A 15,587-nucleotide genomic window follows, 5' to 3' on the forward strand; every position below is an offset into this window, starting at 1 on the left:
CTCCTTATATATATTCTTACAAAGTTTGTTTTCCAACATGATAAACATTTTTATTGGCCCAATAAATAAGAAGAATGTGGCAGGTTCTGGATTTGATGCTCTGAGTTGGAGACTTTGCTTGACTGTGGCCACATGCATGGTGAAATTCCCTATAATCTTTCCAAACTTGAAAGGAGTGAATAACTGTAGTTTGCTACAAATTATCTCTATATATATATATATTCAAAAACTGAAAAGAAGCCAAATGATATATGATTAAAGAAAATGTAAAAAAAAATAAAAAAAAATAATAATAAAGATTATTGCCGACAGAGAAAATCAGCCGGCTTTTGCAAAACTAAACATCGCCTCGTTTACTGGTGTCTCATGTTCTTGTATGATTGTATCAAAATTAGCACTTGCATCGAAAATGCAACTAGCCCCCACTAACCAGTGGTTTCAAATGAAATACGTCTTTTTAAGTTACGAAGGGTAATGATAGAGAGGTTAAATTTGTAAATAAAATTTGTAAATTAAATGATATGTTACTATTAAAAATGAACACATTTATTAACGTTTAAATAATAATACAATCATGAGCTTCTAAGTCATTTGGTTTATAAATTTTGTCTACAAATTTAGTCTCGTTAGCATTACTCTTATTATTAGCATTTCACATTACAATTACAATAAATTAATCAAATACAATCAATGCCCATACAACTAGACCTACTCCAATCTTTGGAGTAAACTCAAATTTTAAGATCTAAACCTACTCCATTTTGTGATACACCCTGATCGAAGTCGAGGCATACTTGCCGTCACCCGAATGTGACGTAACCAAAAGTGTGAGTGATGAAAAAATATGAATAATTTAAAACTGAAACTAGAACTTATTTAAACTAATAAAGTGAGTGCGCAGTAGTGGGTAGAACCTATAGAATACAAATATTCAGAGCATAGGTAACAAAAGAGGGCAATCGGAACTAATTATAGTGCTTAATACACAACCAAGAAAGGCTCCCTACATTTATTTAGATATGTCAGAACCCGCCGGAGTTTCCTCGTATGCCACATAGAATTCGACTATCTAGGACCTAGAGGGGCGAAAAACAAAAGGGTGAGTGGGCACAAAAACAAAGGTTTATAAAACACATTTATTTTCCGAACATACTAACCCTTCGTTGTAAATCATGTATAGTTTCCAGAAAATCATACTACGCATAAGTATGAAAATAATTGTAAATAACAATTATGCCAAAAATACGCCAAACTACAATATCTCAACAATAGCATAATGAAAATAGGTTGCTCATCAATCTACGCTAGCACACGAGTTCATGCAGATAGTTTCTGACATGAACAGGACTGTGGTGTAATGTATAAGTACGCTCTAGTGCTACAATCACGTGAAGACTAGCGATAATCGTGATCACCTACGAGTCGGAGTTGCCTAATGCAACCTGTATGATAACACCGACACCTACTTGGATCTAAGGTGAGCGTGCGGTGCAGAGGTGAACATACACATGAAATACTAGCCCTGGCCCCGGGTGAGCACTAACACCAGGGTGTAGCACTGATGAACATACTACATAAATATAAACATGCCATAACCATTCCATAATTCTAGTCAACAATGGAAACTTACATGTGCATCCCGTAGGATTGTTTTAGCGTTTTATACCATTATAACATTTCTTATAACATCTTAAATCATGACATAATCATGGCATAATAGGCGTAATGTCAATCTAAAAACAACAGTGGCATGATATGCATAAATCAATTCAAAAGCATTTGTGGAAACTATAAAGTTTGTATATATATATAAACAAAATGCCCACTCACTAGTACGTGGTCGGATCGTAGCCTCTTAGTCTCGCTTGACCTCGTGCGTCATCGGGATAATTTTCACCTATATGTGAAATAACTAAACTAATAAATTAAATAGGACATACTAAAAAAGGCTAGGCAAATCTCCCATACTTGCTCAAACGGAAGGTTTGAATATGATCTACACGAAGTCACGGACCTGTAAGTGTCAGCACTCGTCGACCGGAGGCCGGACGCGCCAGCACACACCGCCTAGCCCACGGCCACACGAGTGCCCGCGCGTAGGCCACGTACCTAACAAAGACTGACGGACGTTAGGAATATTTCGTCATAATTGACGAAATATTTCGTTAAATAGTAACAAAGTTAAATATTTCGTCTTCTCCGGTGAGCCTCGCCGTTCGATGCCGTTTGGTTCGCCAGAAACTGGGAAATTTTCAAAGCTTCATATCTTCTTCATTTCTCAACCATTTCTGATGCACTTTATATGGAAATGAAGCTTATGCAGAGTAAAATAAGATTGTACCTTTCAAAAGTCCAAAAATGGACGGGAAATGGATTGAAAATGTCTCGAAACTCTCGGCCTATAACTCAACTCCTCGAACTCGCTTGTTTCGATGTCAACTTGACTCTAAACCTAGTCTAGGGACCATAAGGAGTTGTGTAGAAGCTTCCCTACGTCCTAAAACCTTGTAACTCGGCTTGAAACTTGTCGAAGGAAAACTTATCGAGTTGGACCTTCCGAGTCGGCGGGTCAAAACTCGGTCATTTCATTATCGGCTGGTTCGTGGGTTCGAGAAGAGTACAATGGTGGAGTTTTTGAGCTCGATCTATGAAGTTTTGACATCGTTCTAAAGGGTTGCAGGGAAATGAAGAGTTTCGGTGAGAGAGAAGGAGAAGAGAGAGAAAGAGAGTGAGGGAGCAGTTTTCTGATTGGGGGAGAGGTGTGAGGAGTGGGCTCTTTGATTAGTGAGGGAATTGTGGAGAGATGTTGATTAGTGAAGAGTGAAATGAGGGAAAATGATTGGTTATGAGGGTTTTAGGGCACACAGGATAGTTTTTAAAAAAAGAAAATGATAAGGTTTTCAGATTTTGGTACAGTAAGTCGTATGCAAAAATCCGTCTACCTATCATAAACAGTGCTTCCAACACTGATAAATTAGCACACACGCGTGCACAATTCTACCTGCTATTAACGTACTTTGACTGAGCGTAATTCGCGCTCACGCTATCGTAACGACGAGTACTATTTAATTACGGTACTAGGAAAACATAAAATAAACGTTGGATAACAAGGGCAGAAATGTCAATTTACACACTCGGGGAGAAATTACATAGAAAATTAGGGACGGGTCGTCACATTTTACTCCAACCTTTGGGCCAAATATGAGTTTTAACCCAAAACTCATTTTTAGGGCAATTTAAGCTAGAATTCCCCTTGTGTTAGCGCACTGGGCCACCATATATGTGTATTTTTTTTATTTTATATTTATAAATTCATTAAATTCAATGGCTAAAATCTAATTTGATCAAATATAACAGTCCAAATTAAATTCAACAGCTAAAATAATTAAAAACAATTCTTTCATGTGTTTTATATTCTTTTATAGTGTTTCACGAGTTTCATAGTGTCAATTTAATGATTGTTCAATATTTATCGGAAATTTAAATATTTTTAAGTTAAAATGTTCATAAAATTAAATTAGGATAGTCTACATAATATATTTATTAAAAAAAAGTTATTTAAGAAAAAAATTATCTTAAATTCATTCTTTAATAATCTCGGATTAAAAATTTAACCCATAAGGGTTGGAGTAGAAAAATAGTTTCTTGGTTAAAAATGTTAGGTTTTATAAAATTGGTCTTATGAAATTTTGTGTTTCTTTGTGAGTTTTTAAAAATGATTAAAGTGTTTTTGGATATTTTTAGAATTAATTTTTAAAAATAAGGCAAGTAAATCCTTAAAAGCACTTAAAATATTTTATGTAGAGAGAAAATTTAAATATTTTTTTATTCTAAAATATTATTTCAATGTGCTTTCAATTATTTATAAACACTTTAAATTTGCATTAAAGTACAGTTAGAGTAGACTGGTGGCCAACCAAATCCATCCCATCCCACCCCATGTGTTGACATCCTTTCCGCTTGAATTTTTTTTCCATGCTGAGCTGGATATATTTTTATTTTATCATAATCAATTCTCCGAATCCGAATTAAGGGGATTGGATCTGATCAAGATCCACTTGTGAGGATCTTAGCCATTCATTGTGTATCGTTCGATTAGAAATGATTTATTTATTTATTTAAATTTAAACATAAATAATATCTAAAAAAAAATGATAACATAATATACGATAAACAGTTAAAATGTGAAAATTCCCAAAACCTCACAAAACAGGAGAAAATCCTCTACCAAAAAAGTAATGAATTCCTTAACCGATGTCCCACTCTCTGTTTAGCCTGAGGCCCAGAGTTTCTCCTTCTGCCACCTCATCGAGTCGTCAATAGTCATCACCTTCCCAAAAACCCAAATTGTAATAATTCCAGATTAGAAAAAATCGTAGAAAGACGTAAAATACGGAAGTAATTCCGGCAGATTAAATCACTTTAATAATCTTCTAAAGAATATAAAATTACTTTAAACCCGAAGAAGGACAAATGTTCAAACGCGTAGGCGTGGACCCACCAAACCTTAATATAATTGGCAGTTGAATATTGTTATTACCAGTAGGAGGGAATACGTATTTCCTCGAATATATTGGATTGGAATACAAGGCTTGCGAAAGTGCTAAAATCTTGTTTTGCATTTGCCAATCTCTCTCTCTCTCGTATTGACTTTTGTACAACCAACGAAACTGCAACGCAAAACCTAAACAATTCCCATACATAGTTTCCAAAAAAAAAAAAAACAAAAAAACACACAATTCCCATACGTTTTGTGACGACACATTATCTCTCTCCATTCCATGATCAACAATTTTGCACAGCCAAGTTGGTTACGATTATTAGGGTATGTAACTCACAAATATGTATAACTTGAGATTTGAGAATTTACATGCTTGGGCCATATGGCCAATCTTAAACCCTAACCAATTCTTTGATATTGTAGATATCATTTTTTTTCTATGATAGATTAGGCAAGTGGGATCTGCATCAACATCACCTAATATTATTAATTAGTATTGAATTCTTAATTATGAAAATGTAAGCTCGATCATCATCACCCCTTGCCCTTGTCCTTGTCATCTTTCTTAATTATACCTATTTGTTTCACGGAATCGGACAGTTGGCTCTCATTCAGACAGAGAAGGGATGACAAATCCACCCATATCTATCTCATTCAGTTGAGTTAAGAGGGGAAAACATATAGAAAAAACAAACTTTGGATATAATATAATATAGTTGGATTAAGATAAGAGAAATTGATCGTTTATTATATAAGTTGCTGATTAAGAATTTAATGTGGCATTTTGATTTTGTAATTAAATTTGACCGCAAAGACTATCACACTCCATCATTGCTATTATGAGAAGAGACTTGTGAAGCGAATTTATTGATAAACAAGAAAAATACAATATGTCATGCGGGACATGAGGTCAGCAACTTGACCCTTAAATAATTCATAAAAACTAGTCAAAACCTATTACAAGGAAGCTTAGAAATGTTTAATTAATTAAAATACTGACTTTTTTTTTTTTTTGTCTTGATAATGGAATGTAGATCGACACCAAATTTGTAAATTATGTGATGTGTTACCAGTAGAAATTAAGCACGTTAATCAACACTTAAGTGATAATTCAATCATCAACAACCACATCATATGGTTTACAAAATATGATTTAAGTAGATGGTCTCCCTAACATTACCTAACTCTCTCTCTCCAAACAAAACACTTATAGCCTACATGCCTAACTGCCCCAACTATATCAGACAAAGAGTATCTCCCAGAGAAGCTGTAAAATAGAGTTGTAGAGTCACTGTATGTGGGAACATAAAATATCTTGACAATGAAAACACGTCACGTGCATAACTTATCGAATATGAGTACTCTATCCTTGATAGAATATGCAGATTGTTAGTCAAAACCCTAACAAACGGGCCCACATTCTCTACGAAGGCCTTAGAAGCCCACAATCAACACACCTCCCAACCCAAATCATTGCCAATGGTCCAAGTTGATCACCACGCGATCTACGCAGATTACCTCGATATGAAATGAGCTTGCTTATCAGTCTCTTAGGCCATCTCCAACCGACCCGGCCAAAGGGTTATAGGGCTAAAAATAACTCGAAATGACACAAAAATCATCTCCAATCAAGGGCCAAGCCAAAGAGCTCGTGGGTCCCACTGGGCCAAAAATGGGAAATCAGGCCAACTGGCTGGCCCAATCTAGCCAGCCAGCTAGCCCCGGGCCAGCTTAAAATTCAAATGCCAACGACTAGCTGATGTCAGGTTACCGTTGGATTTGATTTTTTTTTTTTTTCAGACAATTTTTTTTTCCTATAACTACCTAAGCCATTAAACAACATTAAACAACACAATCTCCACCCTAGTACTACTTGGGAGAGTTATTCAAATTTAAACAACATGAAACTTAAACAACATAAAAAAAAAAAACATTTAACAACATAAAACTTAAACACTTACTCTATGCTTCTTTTGACCTAAAGATGTGCAATAAGATCTTATTGTAGGTACTTGTTTGTGGCACGCGAACTTATCATCCTCTGGCACCTCATGTACTCGTTTAAAGAGATATTACCAGTTCTTAGATCCAAAGGCAAATTAGGCCTATCATATATTTTTGAACGAGCCCTTCTTGACCTATTTGGATCATCTTGGTTGTTATCAGACTCTCCATCAATATAGCCATCTTGCTCATTCTACACAATCATGTTGTGTGATATGATGCACGACATCATGATGGAGTTCAATTTATCTTGACTCTATCTTCTTGCCAGTTCCTTAATGATCTTCCACCGTACTTGTAGAATACCAAAAACTCTCTCAACATCTTTCCGGTATGCCCCTTGGTGTAAGGTAAACCACATTTGGGCGTCATCCACAAGGTTTCCAATTGCTTGAAGTGTCGCTCACTTCGGGTAGATGCCATCTGCCAAGTAATACCCCATATTGTACTAACGCCTGTTGATGTAGTAGTCAAGTTGAGATGATTTACCCTCCGTCAGGTTATTGAAGAAGGGTGAATGCCCAAGTATTTTAATGTCATTTCGGGATCTTGGAACTCCAAAGAAAGCATGCTAGATCCATGTGTTAAACGAGGTAATCGCCTTTAACACAATAGTTGACTTTTTCGATCTTCCACTAAAATCTCCTTGCCATCCGATAGGATAGTTCTTCCATTGTCAATGCATACAATCTAATGACCCTATCATGCCTAGAAAGCCACGGTCTTCAGCTTTACGAATGAGCCGATCCAGATATGCTTGATTTGGTTTATGGAGGTACTCATCTTTGTAAATCTGAACAATTGTGTGACAGAATTTAGCAAGATTATCAAGGCATGTTAACTCAGACATACCATATGTATCATCAATTGCATTAGCTGAGGAGGCATAGGCCATCATTTAGAGTGTAATAGTAACCTTTCAATGAGGTGAGAAACCAAGGCAGCTTGCTCTGTCTAGCTTATGTCGAAAGTATGGATTGACATGTTGGACATCATGAAGTAAACACTCAAAGACATGACGCCTCATCCGGAAGTGACGTCTAAAATCCTCTTCGAAGTACATCGAGTTGGGGTTGAAGTAGTTGTTCATCAGAGTCTCATGTGCCATCTCTCTATTTCATGGTTTGTAAGAACGACCAGCAACAGAGCCATCCCATTGAGGTTGTTCTTTAGTTGTCTCACACATCATGCCCCTAGCCATTTCTATCATATATGTTGTGTTGCACCATGTTTCATCTTCTTCATCGGACTCTTCATCTTCTCGTCTCATATGTGCCCATTTATCTTCCAATTCAAAATTAGATGAGGACTCCCGGTTGGAATGTGAAGAGGATCCAAAGTTGGAATTCATTGCAAATTTGAATTGAAAGAGATATTGGAGAGGGCAAAGATGAAGGTGTGTGAATTATACCTCAATATCCACCATATTTATGGACATTGGAAGTTGAAGATAAGAAGTGCCACACATATAAGAATCCTATCTAAAATTTGCGCAACCAATTACATCTCGACACATGGCACACGAAATCTATCCGAAAAATTATTGAGATTACATATTGACAAGAAATCTGGAGAGTTACTCACTTTAGTGACATGTGTTACTCAAAATCCTATCCGAAAAATTATTGAGATTACATCTCAAAAAATTGAGGTAGTTTAATTTAAGTAACCATATTAATTCAATTAAAATAATAAATTATGTTTGGCCTATGGCCCTTTGGCCCCCTTGGTTAGAGATGGTTTTTTGTCACAAGGCTATATTTGGCCTATGACCTTTTGACCCCCTCGGTTGGAGATGGTAAGAAATATGGCCTGACACTGTTAATTAAAATATTAATTTCTTGGAAAGTTATGGGGCTAAAGAGAGCCCTCGGTCCTCCTTCAATTGGAGATAGTTGGCCAAGACTCTCCGAAACATATTCTAGGGATATCAGAGGAATATTTCTCAATAAATTTGCAGACTAGGTAACACTCTGCTAATAGGTTCAACGAACTTGGACGCTAGGGTTAACTCCTCAGTTCTCTATAAATAGTCATGGCCAACCACCTTATTTTGGTAATCAGGATCTACCATCACACTCTTATTACTTTCTATAATATTTCTGACTTAGGCATTGAATGCCCTTTGGCTAACACCATGCTAGTGTTAGTCTAACTCCATTTGTCTACTTTCATTGTGTGTGTAGGTTTTCTTCAACTCATTTCAAGGCAGAAATTTGTTGGAGATGAAAAATTAAAGAGATAATAAAGTAATTTTTCTTTTTAAAATGATTGATAAGAAAATATTCAAAGTCTGTTTGTTAAATTAAAGTGTTGTTGGAGATGAAAAATTAAAGAGATTAATAAAGTAATTTTTTGGCATTGTTGACCCGCTAAACTAGCAAAAATTTAACAAAACTATTAAAGATGTTCTAACAGACTATAACATCAACAACAATGCCAATGATATTAAGAGGCCTACGTCCTTACCATGAAAAAGTTCATCATCTTAATTCTTACATAGCTTAACAAAAGTGATATAGTCATTTGGTTTTTCAGTTTTAAGTTTGAGAACTTTGTGTAAATCTAAACTAAAGAGATACATGATCGAGTCATGGACAATCATAAATTTAAAACTGAATAGTTGTCTAATTCGACTTTTAAGTATAAGGTCTTAAGGTCAACTTAAGTTGGATGATGATTTGATATGTAATTGTGATCCCACTATTTTAAAATGTTGCCACATAGCATCCTAAGTCCGGATTACAAGAATTCTTCCAAAGGCTAAATGGGAAAGCCATGGCCGTATGAGTCGTGTCTCTCAAGTCGGGAGGCCCAACTACAGCCCGAATGTGGTTAAATAGGTTAAGTTCTTGTTGAAGATGGATTACTTGTATTGCAAGTCATGTGATGCGTATATAAAATATAAGAGCTCGTTTGGTAAGGTTCTATAACATAACTTTCTTGAAAAAAAAGTGAGATATATAATTTTGCATTTTCAAAATCTAGAATGAATTTGGTAATTTAATCAATGAAGATTTTCTAAAACCGAAAATCTTGAAATCATGTGTGGTAGCAACGTATGAAAATGGAATAAACAATATGAATGAAATGTTTTGAGGTCTTACCAAACTTTTTTTTTTTGTTTGTTGCCCAAAAGCAATGACGGTTTTTGACAAGGTGTGGTATTTGAGGTGTAGAGGTAACAGTGTTGGCAGGGATGTCGATTGTAGTAGTAGTTGTGGTTGTGGTGGCAGTTGTGGTGGTGGTAATGTCGGTGGTGGTGTGAGGTTAGTGTTTGTAGTGGTAGGTTGTGATAGTCATTTTGTTCTCCACATGATAAAACATGTATTGAAGGTTAAATAATGTCATTTTTAAAAACTAATGAGGGTATTATAGGAAATTGAAAATATTCATTAAAAGTTCAACTCCGTTTTTTATGAAAGCATTTTTTATGAAAGCATCTTTAAAAACAACTTACATGCTCATTTTGAAAGTTGTTGTCAAGACGCCGTTGTTTTTGAAATAAGGTGAATATTTTATTTTCCCCACACTTTTTTTACTTAAATATAACTGAAGCAATTTTTGGTAAAAAAAATAAAAATAAGGGGCATTGATCTAGATGCTTAGTTTTCGAATTTCTTAGACCGAACAACTAAGACTTTTTTGAGATTTAATCAAACTATTTTTTTTTACAATTTTAATTAATTTACTAATTAATCTCAAATTACACAAATTGTCATTATAATTAATTTACTAATTAAATCCTTTATATAACAAATTCCTAAAATCTTGCAAAAGAAGATATTGTTAATTTATGTCCCCTTAATTCAATATATTTCAAAAGGAAAAAAAAAACCTTCTATAATAACAAAAAAAAAAAAATGTTGAATTGTGGGTGTGTAACGCAGCGATGGTTTTGTTAAAAATAAATAAATAAATAAAATAAACTGTGATAGCTTACCAATGCTCCAAATAATAATACATACATGATATTACATTGTTGGTATGTTATTGGAACATTATATAATTTAAATTTGTGTACAAATTAGTATTTTGATATGTTATTTATTTTTTGTTTAGATATATGCCAAGCTACTGGTAAGTTTATATTATCATAATTTTGGTGTGTAAAAACTTAACGGCAAGTTATGTGTAACACTAAAACCTATTGGTATGTTTCAAGCCAATATGGTTCATTTCAATTAAGCTGGGTACATTTCAATTTAGTAAGCATACATTTAATTCAGTATGATTTCGTTTTAATTTAGCATAGTTATGTTTCAATTTGAAAATAAATTGTGTTGGTACATGGTACATTTCAATTCAAACATACTTGAATTTCTAGAGGCAAAAATAAAGAATGAGAAATAACCATTAACAACAATTGTGACAGCCCGTCCCAAATTATTTTTATCGATGGTGTGAAAAGACTAAATTGCCCTTGGACGTTAGTTGGTGTCGTGGGTGATATGTTTTGGTTGTGGTCCAATTTATGTTAAGTCCTAATTGTTTGGACCCAATTGGAACTAAATTTGTCCTAGTTTGTGGTTGGTTGTTTTGTTGCCAACTAGGACCACACACACACACACTCAAACAACCCCATTGACCTTTCTCTCTCCTTCCCTCTCGGATTTCTTTCCATTTCCGTACAATTGTACGGACAACTTCTCAAACCACTTGAGCATTCACGTATCAAGGCTTTGGAAGCCATCTTCGTGTTCCTTGGGAGCTTAGGAACATATCTATACCATTTTTGGAACGTGAATCCTTTGAAAACCTGAGAACCCAAGAATCTCAAATTTTGGGCATTGTTCATGCAGTTGTGATTGTGGAATTTTCAGTGAGTTTTAAGGTTCTAGGAAGCTTTAGGACGTCTTCACGAAGCTTAGGGAGTAATTTTGAAGTGTTTTGGATGTTGGGAAGCTCGAGTTGATCGAGTTGCAGAGGTTGCCAGAGTGTTCAAGGTTTCTCCGACGAGATCTTGTGGATTTCAAGGCTTGAAAGTGGTAAGAATGTGTTCTACTCGTTGTAAGCTTCATTTTGGTACAAATTTCATGAAATTTGGTTGAGAAATGGCTGAGATATCAAGTTTTGAAAATTTTCCAGTTTCTGGTGACACAGATGGCGACCGGCGACGGAGTTCAGCGATCCACTAGAGAAGAAAGGAGAATATTCCATCAACTTTAACAGAATATTCCTAATGGCGATTAACGGCGTCAAGTATGTTTAACGGAATATTCCTAATGGCAATTAAGTTTCCGTCAGGGTTGGCTGCGAGTGGGGGCGCATCTGGCCGTGCCCTTGCCGGCGCGTGGCACCGCGTGGGTGGTCGGAAAATTTTTGTAAAAATATGGAGATGTTTGTGGTGTTGAGTAGATCACGTTGATATATTCAAACACCCCATTTGAGCAATGTATGAGAAATTATTAGCTAGTTTCGTTTTTGTGCTTTAAATTAACGTTTATATAGTTGTTTCGCATATAAGTGAGACCTATCCTTAGGACGAGCGCAGTCAATCGAGGCTTGGTGGCTACAACCCTTCCACATACCAGTGAGTGGGCTTTTAGTTTTCCGTAAATACCTATATACTTGAGATTTTTCCCAGAAAATCGATTTAAATGAAATTATAATTGAAATGCCATGCCTATTGATTTATGCTTAGACTATGAATTTGTATGATATGTGCATATTGTGATTTGACGCTGTGGATGCTCAGGTAAGTACCAGATGAGTTGTAGATTGTTTATGTAAATTGGTTAAATATGTAAGATGTGTTGAGAGCTCATAAACCTGCACCCCGGTATTAGCGCTCCCGCCCGTGGTTAGGGCACAGTTATTCACGTGATGTTCACTTCCCGCACCATACGCTTACCTTGGATCCAAGTTAGGTGCACAGTCCTGTCGTACAGACCACTATAGGTGGTTCCGACTCGTAGGTGACCCGCGATTATTCGCACAGTCTTCACGTGATCGTAGCATTTGAGCGTATTTATTTACACCTAGTCCTGTCGTACAGACCACTTTAGGTGGTTCCGACTCGTGTGCAGGTATATTTGTTGAGATGTGGATTTCAGTCGTACAGGTCACGTTAGGTGACTTCGGCTAAATGGATGAGCTCTAGATTCAGCCGTATAGGTCACGTTAGGTGACTCTAGCTGACATATCATTTGCATTGATTTATATCACCTGGCTTAAATATTTTTATGCTAAGATATTCGACATGGCATATTTTTGAATTCTGTTATTCTGAGCATGGTTGTGATATAGATATATATATTCTATTTTCTGGGAAATTATACAGGTTTTACGGCGAGGGGTTATTATTTTTGGTAATTGAAAAGCTTTGTTTTTGCCCACTCACACTTTCTGTTTTGCACCCCTTCAGGTTCTAGTTAGGAGTGCTTTGTGGTGGCTTGTGAGGAATTCACGGCAGCTCTGACAGATTATCACCATTGCATGGTCACCTTTGACTGTTGTATAATTAGTATTTGTCCTGCTGGACTGCACTTAGGCTACTTATGCTCTGGTTGTGAATTCACACTTATTTCGTCTTGCACCTTAACTTATCTAGTGCTCTAGTTAGTTTGGTTTTTATTTATTCGCATTTCTTATATTATTATTGCTTCCGCACTGTGCACATGACTACGTCACCCTCACGTGACGGCCAGCACGCCTTGATTTCGGTCGGAGTGTGTCAACAATAGTACAATAATGAAGAAAATGCTATAAACAATTTTTGTATAAAACAAAGTGACAAATAATTTAGATATGTTTAAAGTTCTTAAATATTTTAGATATATATTTGATTATTATATTTCATCAAATTAATCTCGACCCTCACTACATGTAGTTGAATTCTTAAACTGAGGAAGAGATGAGATTCCGTAAAAATAGCAATAAATTAATTAAAATTATTGAGTGCATTTTTGACATAAAAATGAATTTAAAATGAACTTGAAAAACAATTGAATTAAAATATTCCTAAAATATAGGGTTTAATCAAAAGGGTATCACTATATTGAAGTAACAAATGTTTAATCTAGAAAAGTTTAAAATGAGGCATCTGAAAAGTGTATAAAATCTAAGAACTCATTTAATAATGTTTTATTAAATAACTTTTTTTATTAATAAAAACGTGAAATATAATTTGGATTATTTGGTAGTTTAATCAATGAAGATTTTTTAAAACCAAAAATCTTGAAAACATGTTTAGTAGCAATGTAAAATGGAATACCAACATGAATAAAATGTTTTGAGGTCATGCCAAACTTTTTTTATTTCTTTGTTTTTTTTTTTTATACTAGAAGCGATGTCGGTTTTTCATCAATACACAAGAACAAAAATTAGAGTTGCCACATCGATACATTCTACGTTGACCAAATAATTGGAGAATAGAAAAATGTCTAGATAGTCTTACTTCAATATTTGAAAAAATTACAAACTACTTTCGAAAGCGTAGCCAAATGTGCACTTGTTTACATTAATATTAAGTTGAAGGAATCAGAGTCAAAATCAATTTGATGAATAAAATGTCTTTGTATTAGGCTATCGGAATTAGCAAGTAAATAACTCAAAGTAAACACTAAAATAGAAAAAATCCGAGTTGCAGTAAATTCATTTCTGATTTTCTAGAGATAAAAGGGTCGTTTGTAACCATTTAATTTTTATTTATTTTTTATGTTTTTATATGATAGAAATGAGAAATATAAAAGAGTGAAGGAAGGTGTTTTGATGATTAGGCAACAAAATTTGAAGGCCTAATCAGATAAATGACCCATGTGGTCATAAGACATTCGGAAGATAGTCCTTGTAAAAAAAATCGGATTTAAATCTCTCTGATGAAGTCTGTTAGGATTTATGCCCAAAACTTAAACTTTCGTCGTTCCTCTATTAGTAGCCTGAACGTGTAGCTTACATTTGAGGATAAGATGGTCATTTCATCCCTTTCATTTCATCCATTCCATTTCATCACTTCCATGGTCTCCATTCAGAATGATGAAATTCTCATTTCATCCTTTGCCTCCATCGGAATGTGGAACTCAAAAAGCAATAAGATTCGTTCTACCAGCTTATTAACTAATTGGCTTCTTGCTTTCTTATTTGCTCTGCTTGGTTCTTTTTTGTTGCCTTCTTCCTTTTCAAAACCCTAGACATAAACTCCTATACATCCACTATAATTGTCCCCACTCTAAGCCAACCCAACTAAGGAGAAGGCCGACTGGAAAAAAGGGCAAAAAAAAAAAAAAAAAAAAAAAAAAAAAAAATTTCAAGCAGAAGACCACACCAGGTGGTTGCGAATAAACCATTTTCAAAACAGAAAAATCACATAAGGCTATCAAGATTGCAGCAATATCTTTGTATTTTGGTGCGACATCTCCATCCTCTTCTCTTAGCCATTGACGTGGCTTCTCAAACACGAACAAACCTTTGAATTCAATCGAATAATTTTGTTCGTGCTTTAGAATTGGGAGCGTCAATCGAATAATTCTGTTCGTGCTTTAGCAAATGCCATCAAGTTTAACTAGATCCAACTTTAGTCCACGTCCAGACCGATGTCTAGGTCCGAATTCTTACGAGTACACGAACACTCCATCCATCCTGTTTCGTTTTAGGCACCTTTTCTGGGATTCAATCATGTACAAATAGATGACGCTTGTAGCTGTAAGTGTAACCACTCACAGCGACTAATTAGGGCTATTAAATTATGAATAAACAAGATTTCTTTGAGCTCGACTCTGGTTAAGTACGAGGCTTTTTACATGCATATCATATGACAGCAGAGCTCAAAGTCGGTCTTCCGTACGTTATCCCAATTCAAAAGACAGAATTAGGAGAAGCAGATCTCTGTATAATATTTTTCAGAAGTACCGTGTAACTAAGATAGATTTTCAAGTAAAACGGAAAACATTCTCAAGTAAAACGGAAAACGAACACATCCCAGAGCATGGTTTCATCTAATGCAATTTTCTACTACATTGACTTCAAAAGGGAAAAGTATTCCCGAAGGATGATACACTCGAAAAGAATTCAAAGAAAAGACAGGCCCGACACTCAGCAATTGTAAGATCATCTTTCTTGATTCAACACCAGAACTTCTCAT

Source organism: Pyrus communis, chromosome 12 (assembly GCF_041283825.1).
Source record: "Pyrus communis isolate YQ-2024b chromosome 12, ASM4128382v1, whole genome shotgun sequence".
Classification (NCBI taxonomy): Eukaryota; Viridiplantae; Streptophyta; class Magnoliopsida; order Rosales; family Rosaceae; genus Pyrus; species Pyrus communis.